Source organism: Brienomyrus brachyistius, chromosome 14 (genome assembly GCF_023856365.1).
Source record: "Brienomyrus brachyistius isolate T26 chromosome 14, BBRACH_0.4, whole genome shotgun sequence".
NCBI lineage: Eukaryota > Metazoa > Chordata > Actinopteri > Osteoglossiformes > Mormyridae > Brienomyrus > Brienomyrus brachyistius.
This window is the reverse complement of record NC_064546.1, coordinates 17,808,324-17,817,168: the sequence shown is the minus strand read 5'-3', so window position 1 is coordinate 17,817,168 and position 8,845 is coordinate 17,808,324.

Genomic DNA, 8,845 nt, shown 5'->3' with positions numbered 1-8,845 from the left:
ACCCCCTCCCCCTCCATTATTAAATTTGCAGAGAGGCTGTGGGGGGGGGGGATAAAGTCTGCCAAGCTGGAGGTATGAAATGTATATAAAAATCCAGGATAAACTGCTAAATGATTTTAGAAAAGGTGTTTTTTTAGGGGTTGGGGGATGAGAGAAATAGGGGCCTGAAGCCGCCCTAAATAGCATCTAGAATCACCTATGCACAGATGTATTGCAAGTGTGAAAGATACAATGGGCGGGACACCCAAAGATGTGGGGACACAGGGTCTTATTCTAGAACCCACATGAACAGAATCGATGAGTAAGGTGGGAGCTGGGATCACGGAGCAGGTGGGATCAGTAGCCAGGTGGTCAGTCCTATGGGCACGGCATGAGACAGGAGGGAGACACACCAGGAAGGTCAGGTCAGGAGCAGGATCAGGATTGGAGAAGCACAGGAACTGGGCAGGCAGGAAGGCCCAAGGCTGGACATGCTCAGTAAGTTGCATTAGGATCAACAATAGTCCACATTGAACGTGAGGTACCAAGGGGGGTTTAAAGGAGTGGAGCAGGCGGAACTGTTCATTGCTGATGAACTGGCATTTTCACGAGGAGGGGACATGAGAGAATGCCCCCCCCCCCCCCCCCCCCGATGGCCGCCCCCTAGAAGCCGAAGAATATACAGGGGTTAGGGTTAGAGAACCGGCTTGTGCAGGTGGTACTGATGGAATTGGGCAGTGAGTGAAGGGTCAAGGATGTCTGCCTTCTGACATCCAGGTCTTCTCTTCTGGACCGAAACCCTACCAGGCATCCAGGTACCGCAGTCTGTCTCGTCGCCATCCCGGATGGTGAACGTCATCCAATGGGATGGGACGAGGTGTTGCTGCATCCCCTGCCAGAGGGGGCTCCTGCTGGTGGGCATCTCTAAGAGAGTCCTCCAGGTCCCAGACCACCAGCCCTATGAAACAGGACTCAGGCAATGTAGGAACAGGCTCCTCATGTTCTTGGCTCCAGGTATGTAGGACACCTTGGAGTTAAAACATCTGATGAAAAGGGCCCACTGAGCCTGATGGGAATTCAGGCATTTTGCCAACTTGAAATACTCCAGGTTCCAATAGTCAGTCAGGACCTGGAAAGGATGGAGAGCATGGGGAGACCCCGCTAGCCAATGCTACCACTCCTCCATGGCCGGCAGCTCTCGATTACCGATGTCACAGTTCCTCTCCGCTGCTGCAAGTTTTTTTTTTTTTTTTTTTTTTATAAAAAAGGCACAGAGCTGCATCTTCCCCAAATCTCCCTGATGTTGAGAGAGCACAGTCCCAATCCTTACCTCCGAGGCATGCACCACCACAACAAAGGGCTGGATTGGATCTGGTTGCTGGAGGAATGGGGAAAAGGAAAAAAGGTTCTTCAAGCACCACAAGGCCTCGTCTTCTTCTGTGGTCCAGGTAAGCAAGGTGCGGAGTGCAAAGAGAAGGGCAGTCAGGAGTGCTGCGATGGTGCTCAAACCTCGAATGAAGCACCTGTAAAAGTTAACTAAACCCAAGAATTGCTGTAGGTCCTTCATAATTTGGAGCCGGAGACAGTCACAAACCACCATCACTTTATCCACATCCATTCCATCTCCCCAAGTTAGATCCGACAGCCCAGAAACTTGATGGTTGAGTGGTGCAATTCACACTTCTCACCCTTCGTATACAGGTGATGGTCACAGAGACATTGGAGCACTTGCCTGACATTATGCACGTGTTGCTCCAGGGAGTCGGGAGAGATGAGGATGTCATCAATGTAGGAAATGACAAATCGGTGCAACATGTTGGACAGGACCTCTTTCATAAAGGCCTGGAAGATGAACGGACTATTAGCGAAACCATACAGCATCGGAAATATTCATACTGACCGGGTTTAGTTAAAAAGGTATTCATCTCCAGCCCAAATGTAGATGAGGTTATAGGTGCTCTTGAGTTCCAGATTTGTGACTATATGAGCCGTGCGTAGCTGCACCAATGCAGTGGGAATGAGGGGTGGCGATTTACTGCACTTCACAGTGATGGCACGAGGAGGGGGTGTGACAGCAAACAAGTTCCCTGACTGGAAGCACCCAGACAGCTGACTAGCAGAGAGAGCTACAGGTAGGGCTGTGGCAGGGGTCGGGACAGGACGCACTGGGGACATGCAGCAGGGAGAACGGCAGCCTGTTTATGCCGCAGCCACAATGAGGGGAAAGTTAAACAATGGCAGAGCGACCAGGGGGAACTCAATAAATATTTCATCAAGAGGAAAAGTCTGCCAGCAGCCAGCATGTTAGGAGATATTACACAATTCTTGGACGCCATTCAGTCAAAAACAATAGTGTTGGTATGACATGGTGTCCAAGTAGCACCTATTGCAAAACAAATTAGTTTTATATTAATCAGACCGGGGTTGCGCTGTTATTTTAAAAAATATTTTCGCAATATTTTCGCTGTACAAGAATTGCTGCTTAACTGGCTTCCTCCAAAATGCTTGTTTTGTTTGCTACTGTTTCAGCGGCATGGCCGTGGTATAGTTCTGGCGGTTTTTTAAAATATGCACTTACTCTTGAGACAAGCCGGTAGGCTTGAAAGACGTTTCAACAGCAACTTTATCTGTTTTCACCATCAGCTCTCGTTTCTCTATCGGGGAAAACACGACAATGCGTAAACATGAATAATAAGAATGGTTGTGAAAGACAGCAGTACGTATCGCTTAATAAATTCCAGCTAAAAATTATTTCACTTTAACTCGAACCAGGAAAATGATAAACTATACAAAACTTTGGAAGTTCAGCATTTTTTTGCATCTTTTTTTTTCTCCAGAATGGTTATTTTATATTCATAATGATGTTTAATACGTTGGAGCAGAGATAATGAGCATTACATTTAAAAGCAGCCCTTCATAGATGATGCGATGTGCCTAGAAAAAAAAAACAAGAAAATCATCCCTCCATCGTTCACACGCTCAACCTGAGCAAAGTCGTGAACCACGTTAATCATTTCAGGATAAATAAGCATATTTAAACAATATGTGTTACGTCATTCGCCTGTAAGAGACTTTGAACAAGTGTCTGCCAATAAATGTAAATATCAGCATTTCCCCATCCAGTGTTTTACTTACACAAAGTCATGACGTCATCCCATACAACACTCTCATAGTATAGGCTACATATAACTGTATGCATACATATAAACTTATACGGACCAGTGATTAACAACACAAAAAAAACACAAATTTCCGACAGCAAAAATTGCTCAACTCAGCACTGGAGCTGGATAACAACATTTAGATCTGTTTGAAAGGTCATTTATATACCATGACCTGTGTATCTTCGTACCCATGGAGAGCATGCAGAGTGTGAGCTGGGGTATGGCGCACACCCCCGCCGAAGGTACCCTTGGCTGTCTAACAATGTTTAATAGTTAATAGCTCATCAATAAATGTCCTCTTTCTGTTATCACTGCAAAGAAGCATATTTCATTCACAGAAAATAAAATCGCCCACTGCCCTAAGTCACCATTATAACATCAATTCGCAAGATTTTTTTATGGTTCTCCAATAGGACGTGAAGTTTAGTGTAAACACATATATAAGATGGACGTGTGGTAAGCCAGGTTATGTATAGTATCGCTTGAAATCGCTGATTTGAAATGTATTTATTCATTCATTGTTGCTTTACATGAGTTAAAAGTTCAGGGATGTTTGTTCGCACATCGATGCTCGGTGAGTGAGGAAGACATCACAGTTAAACCAGTTGTCAAAAACCTTTGGGACGTGTAAATTGTAAAACAAACACGCTTACATGCGCGGAGAACACCACTGACATAACGCTGAGTCAGTTTCCTTTTCACTTGAACTTCTTGTTAGCAAATGATTCAGAGATGTTTGTTCACAAACGAATACACAAAAAAACAGTGCTGTTAAAATCCGATGTATCGGTCAAGTAAAGAAGACATAAAATCGTATAAAATATTTTTAGTAATAGGCCATGCACGTATGGATAATTGTGCATTAGTGTGCACAATGGGTTCTCAATAAAACCCTAGGAATATGTACTGCCAGTACTGATAAATGTCAAGTTAGTGAATTTCATGGACGAGTCAGCATGACAGTGGTCCTGGAAAATATGTGATCTGTCTGGGAGTGGGTTAACCACTGAGAATGGAATGCATCGATCAGTAAAGTTCTTAATACGCTCATAACAGTTTTAGACTAAACTATTTTTGTGTAGTATGGATCAAAAGTACTGTTTGTACAATGGATATATACCATAATTTCTAACATCTTTTACTTTTAATCTTCAGTACATGCCTGCATCTTCTTTTGCCTGTAAGAATCATGCAAAAATGACTCTTTAGATGAGGATCTGCCATGTATACCTTTAACTTATTCAAAAACTTAGTAGTACAGAATCAGCCCCGACTTCTGATGCTACATCGCTGTGAGAGGTGACGGATGTATGGAAAGGTGGCTGAAGTGGAGCAGTGTATAGAACGTCGGCACTAGGACCCAGCCGGAAGGACCGTGACACGAGAGCAATACAGAAAGCAAGCTGGGGAGGTATAGTGGAGGATCGGCACCAGAATCAGATTAAATGAGGAGCTTTTTACCCACATTATTGAAGGACATCGCAGTCTGAAAAAGTCACCGGAGGCGCCCACAATAATGGTCCAGGACCAGCTCTGAAACCTCGGTCCAGGTGAAGTCCAGTATCTTCTTATTCGCTTGCTTATGTGCCCGATTGCTGCTGGAGGGAGGGTAGGTCCCATTGTATTCAGTGAGATGCGGCTGTTCTCACCCGGGCTGGCCTGGGTAGGCCCAGAACCGCGTCAGAAACTCGCAAAATACATGAAAATGAGTGGATAGCTTCGCGGCACTCTTCTCCCGTTTCATTTCACATGATCGCGTCAAAGTTGCTCAACTAGGTGAACTTTCCACTCGGGAAAGCGTGTGCATGTAACAAATGGTTTGTGGATATGTGTTTTTAACATATGCAGCTGATGATACTTATTCTTTTACGGATTGCTCGCTGTTGACCCGCCTAGGCCGAAGGTGTGGACGTCTCGCATCCACTTTTTGTACGTATTTTTTCGCTAAATATATTGTGTTAAGCCCTAAATAGAAACGCAGAAGTCTCGGATTTAGCAAGCTTCTACGTAATTCCTCTCGCAGATTGCCGAGAGAGTAAACAGAAGGTAGTTTCATTTCTAAACCTGTTAAAAAAGCCCTAGTGTCGTCGCCACGCTCGATTGGAAGTTGCTGCCCCGAACTTGAATCCGAAACGGTGAAGAAACATTTAATTTCGTTAAACCTGTATTTTACAACATCTTATTTGCCCCACTCTAGGAAAAATACTACACTACTGGCACGTAGATCATTTTGTGTTAATTGCTGCAGTCCACTGAATTGCTTCGGGAAATACCCACTTTTTCGACTGGTGCTTTGGTTTTTGCTCAGTACGTGTTATACTATGCAAGAGATGGACGGTAAAAGTAATTATTGGCACGTTTCTGTACTATAATTATACTGTTTCTGAGAATCGCAATAACAAAGATTGCATCTAGGGGCATTGCTTGCCCAAGGCGAACTGATATCCAATGCAGTTGTTTTTCTTTCTTCACAGGAGCCGTGGTTGCATTTTACCCCCAGTCGGTTTTCTCCAGTCGGCTACATGTATGCATTTCTTTTCATTCGATCGCGACCCTTTTATCTCGCTGGGTTGTGCGGTCGCACACGTGGGATGCCCCGCTCGGCTGCTGTATTAGGACCTGATCTCCGGTGCATCACCTCACCCGGCGTCCTTTAAAAACAACATTCTCGTAAACGAGTGTAGGTGCAGGCCCGCTGGCAGGCAAACACGACCCCATTCGTAAGAAAACCTGTACTGCTTTTCACCCCCCGAATAAATTACGTTTTATGTCCTTGATCTCCGCATATCCACTGAATAAATTAATTCATTTTGGGTAGACGTTGTCTTTAACGTTGGACTTAACTGAGATGATTACTGTATTTCTAGATATTGGATGAGATGGGAGCGTTTAATGGTTCGTTATATGATGTAGCGAGTGGGGGACACACATTGAGCAAAGAGGTATGATTTATGGGAATGGTGTCGATGTATAAATCAATGTATAGAATATACATTTCCTCTGTCCAGGCGTCTCAAAATATTCGTTTTTAACTTAACGATCGTTTTCCGCTTTTATCGCACTTTTGGACTGGCGCATATGCAGTAGGCCTATGTTTTGTTGTTGCTAAATTAGTCGTTTCTACAAGAAGTAATGTGACAGATACTTGTATTTTTGAGCTATTTCTTTGTAGAAGCAAGTAAGGATTTGTGGTGTGTGCCGAATTCCGTAAAGGGCATTCCAGGAATTATAGAACATTGACTTTTTGGCCAAATCTGAACACAACTCGGTTGTGGTAATATCCGAAAACGGATGCATGCAGTGGGACCATAGCAGAGGCCTGGCTTCGCCATGCTGCACCTGATATGCTGTGAAAAGATCTGAAGGCCGCAATGTGTTTAGGGAAAAAAAATCACTGCATCAGGGGATGGATTATGATGCGATTATGGAAATAATGAAACGGTCTCGTGGGTGGTTTTCATTAACATTACGGTGCGTGACATTCATGGTGTGCGAACGGAAAGGGGCCATGTGACGGCTGTATTTCTTCTGGGTGGGGAACGACGGTACTGTCGCATCTATAGCAGATTTTTTTATAGGATCCTTGGAGGTCTACATTTTGTCGCTCCGCATCCGTAAGTGCGCGAACCGCTACGTGCGGAATTTGCGGAATTTACGGAATTTGCGGAATGCCGCCTGAAATTGCCGCCGCGCGATGGAGTTTATTGTGGAAGAGCTGCGGGCCGGAACCGGTCATTTGACAACTGGCCTGGAGAATCTCGCAGTTACCCCCCCCCCCCCCACTTATCATTCTAATGGCACCTTTGCTTTATTCCTTGTAAAGCTATTGTAGGAATTGCTGCGTCCTCATGCTTCGAATCCGCTTGATGTTAAGAGACAATTTGCATTAATCTAGTGGGTTTACATATTGAAAAGGTATATTCCGTCTTTTGGACTTGATAAAAAGAAAGGTATTTTTAAAGAAAAGGATACTGGTCCCTAAAACAGGGTGACAGATTGGGGAAACTTTGCAAATGCCAAAAAAAAACCCAAAACCTTAGAGATGATTCCATGAAAAACGTTTAAGGTGGTCCATCGGACGCAGAGGCGATGGCGGTTGCTAGGCTACTGAACATTAAAACAAACAACATGCTAAAAGCTGTAATTCAGATTGAAGCCTAACCCGGTCTTCCTGTCCAGAATCATTTAAATTCTCTGGATGGACTTGGGGATTTGTTTGTATTTGATTATGTTAATGCAGCCATCTTTGTACTTAGTGCCCATTTAGTGATCATGGGCACCATGATCCGTTCCAACATAAATTCAACAGAAGTTATTGTTCAAAGGTGTGACGTGTAGTTTGCTCCGCCGTGTCTACCATGTTGTATGTTCTCAGTGTTTCTCTCCATCTGTCACAGCAATCAGGCTAAATTCAGCTCTGACCTGGAGCTTGTCTCAGGTTGGGTTCTTACCCGCAGTCCAGACGTTTATGATCCGCTCCGGTCTTTCTGCAGATCCTGCTTGAATTTGACCATATCACCCAAACCTCCTACACAATGTTGTGCTTCGGTAAATGCTTTGAGCGACCGCGGTGTGCTAAATGAAAGAAATGGAACGTGGTGCCAAATTCTCGTGGTATTTGGGTGTTTGGGAAGCCTGCTTTTTTTTTTAAATAGGCTTTTCCAATGAGGGGTTCAGCCAGACGGTGTTCCCCAAATGTGCATGATTGAGCAGTCATGCCGGTCGGGCCCACTTCCCTCAGACTCAGAGCTCCACTGTGTCCGAAACTGGAGACCTACTTTTGTCTCCCGCACGCTTCAGTCTCGCTGAGCGCCGGGGCTGCTGGGAAAGCAGGTGTCTTCCTGCCCGAGGGCTGTGTGAACCTCGTTGGGTGGTACGAGCCATACTGGGGATGTACCACACAGCCCAGTCATAGGCTGCTGTGTCAGGGCATGGGTGGTGTCAGTTGCAGAAGTGGAGTCTCCCCCACACCCCATTCTAAATGTGCTGGGCTAAACTGCTAAACGGCTGAATGCTGGCCAGATGTTTTAACCACCCCCCCCCCCCCCTTGCCCTTTTTGGGTTCATATTTGCAGACAGTTGAGCAGTGAGATGCCAGGTTGTGGCAGTCTGCCCCTGTCCTGCAGTGGCAACAAAGTGAGTCAACAGACATGTATCGAGCGGGTGCATCTGTGAATGAGATACTCTGACATTGTGCTGGAATAATCCCTAAATGCATTTATTGCTGATTACAGTGCTGGAATGTATAATCTTCATATTATGATTGTCATCCTTAGAACTCAGCTCTGCAGTGTTCAGTGACTGAACTGCTCGTGGCTAATCAAATATCCAGTGTTTCACCATTAAGAGCTGGATAGTGCAGCTTTGGTGGGTTTCGCGGTTTGCGACAGGAATCTCATTAAATATGGATTCTGAAGAACAGGTTACGTCCCGCTGTAACGGGCTGTATTGGAATTGCGGAAGTTGCAGCATTGTTTGTGCGGATCTTGTACTGCACATACAGAAAGCAGGGAGCTCGATTCCAGCCGCTACCGGACAACGTGACGCGTGAGGACAACGTGACGGCTGTCAGGCCGCAGCGCTCCGCCCCTTTCACGCTAAGCGTGTCTAAATGCACCCATGATGCGGTTCAGCATGGCTGCCCGGGTCTCTCAGGAATGCGCTGTGGGGGCGTGGCTTTGCCTCTCGCAGAAGTACGTTTC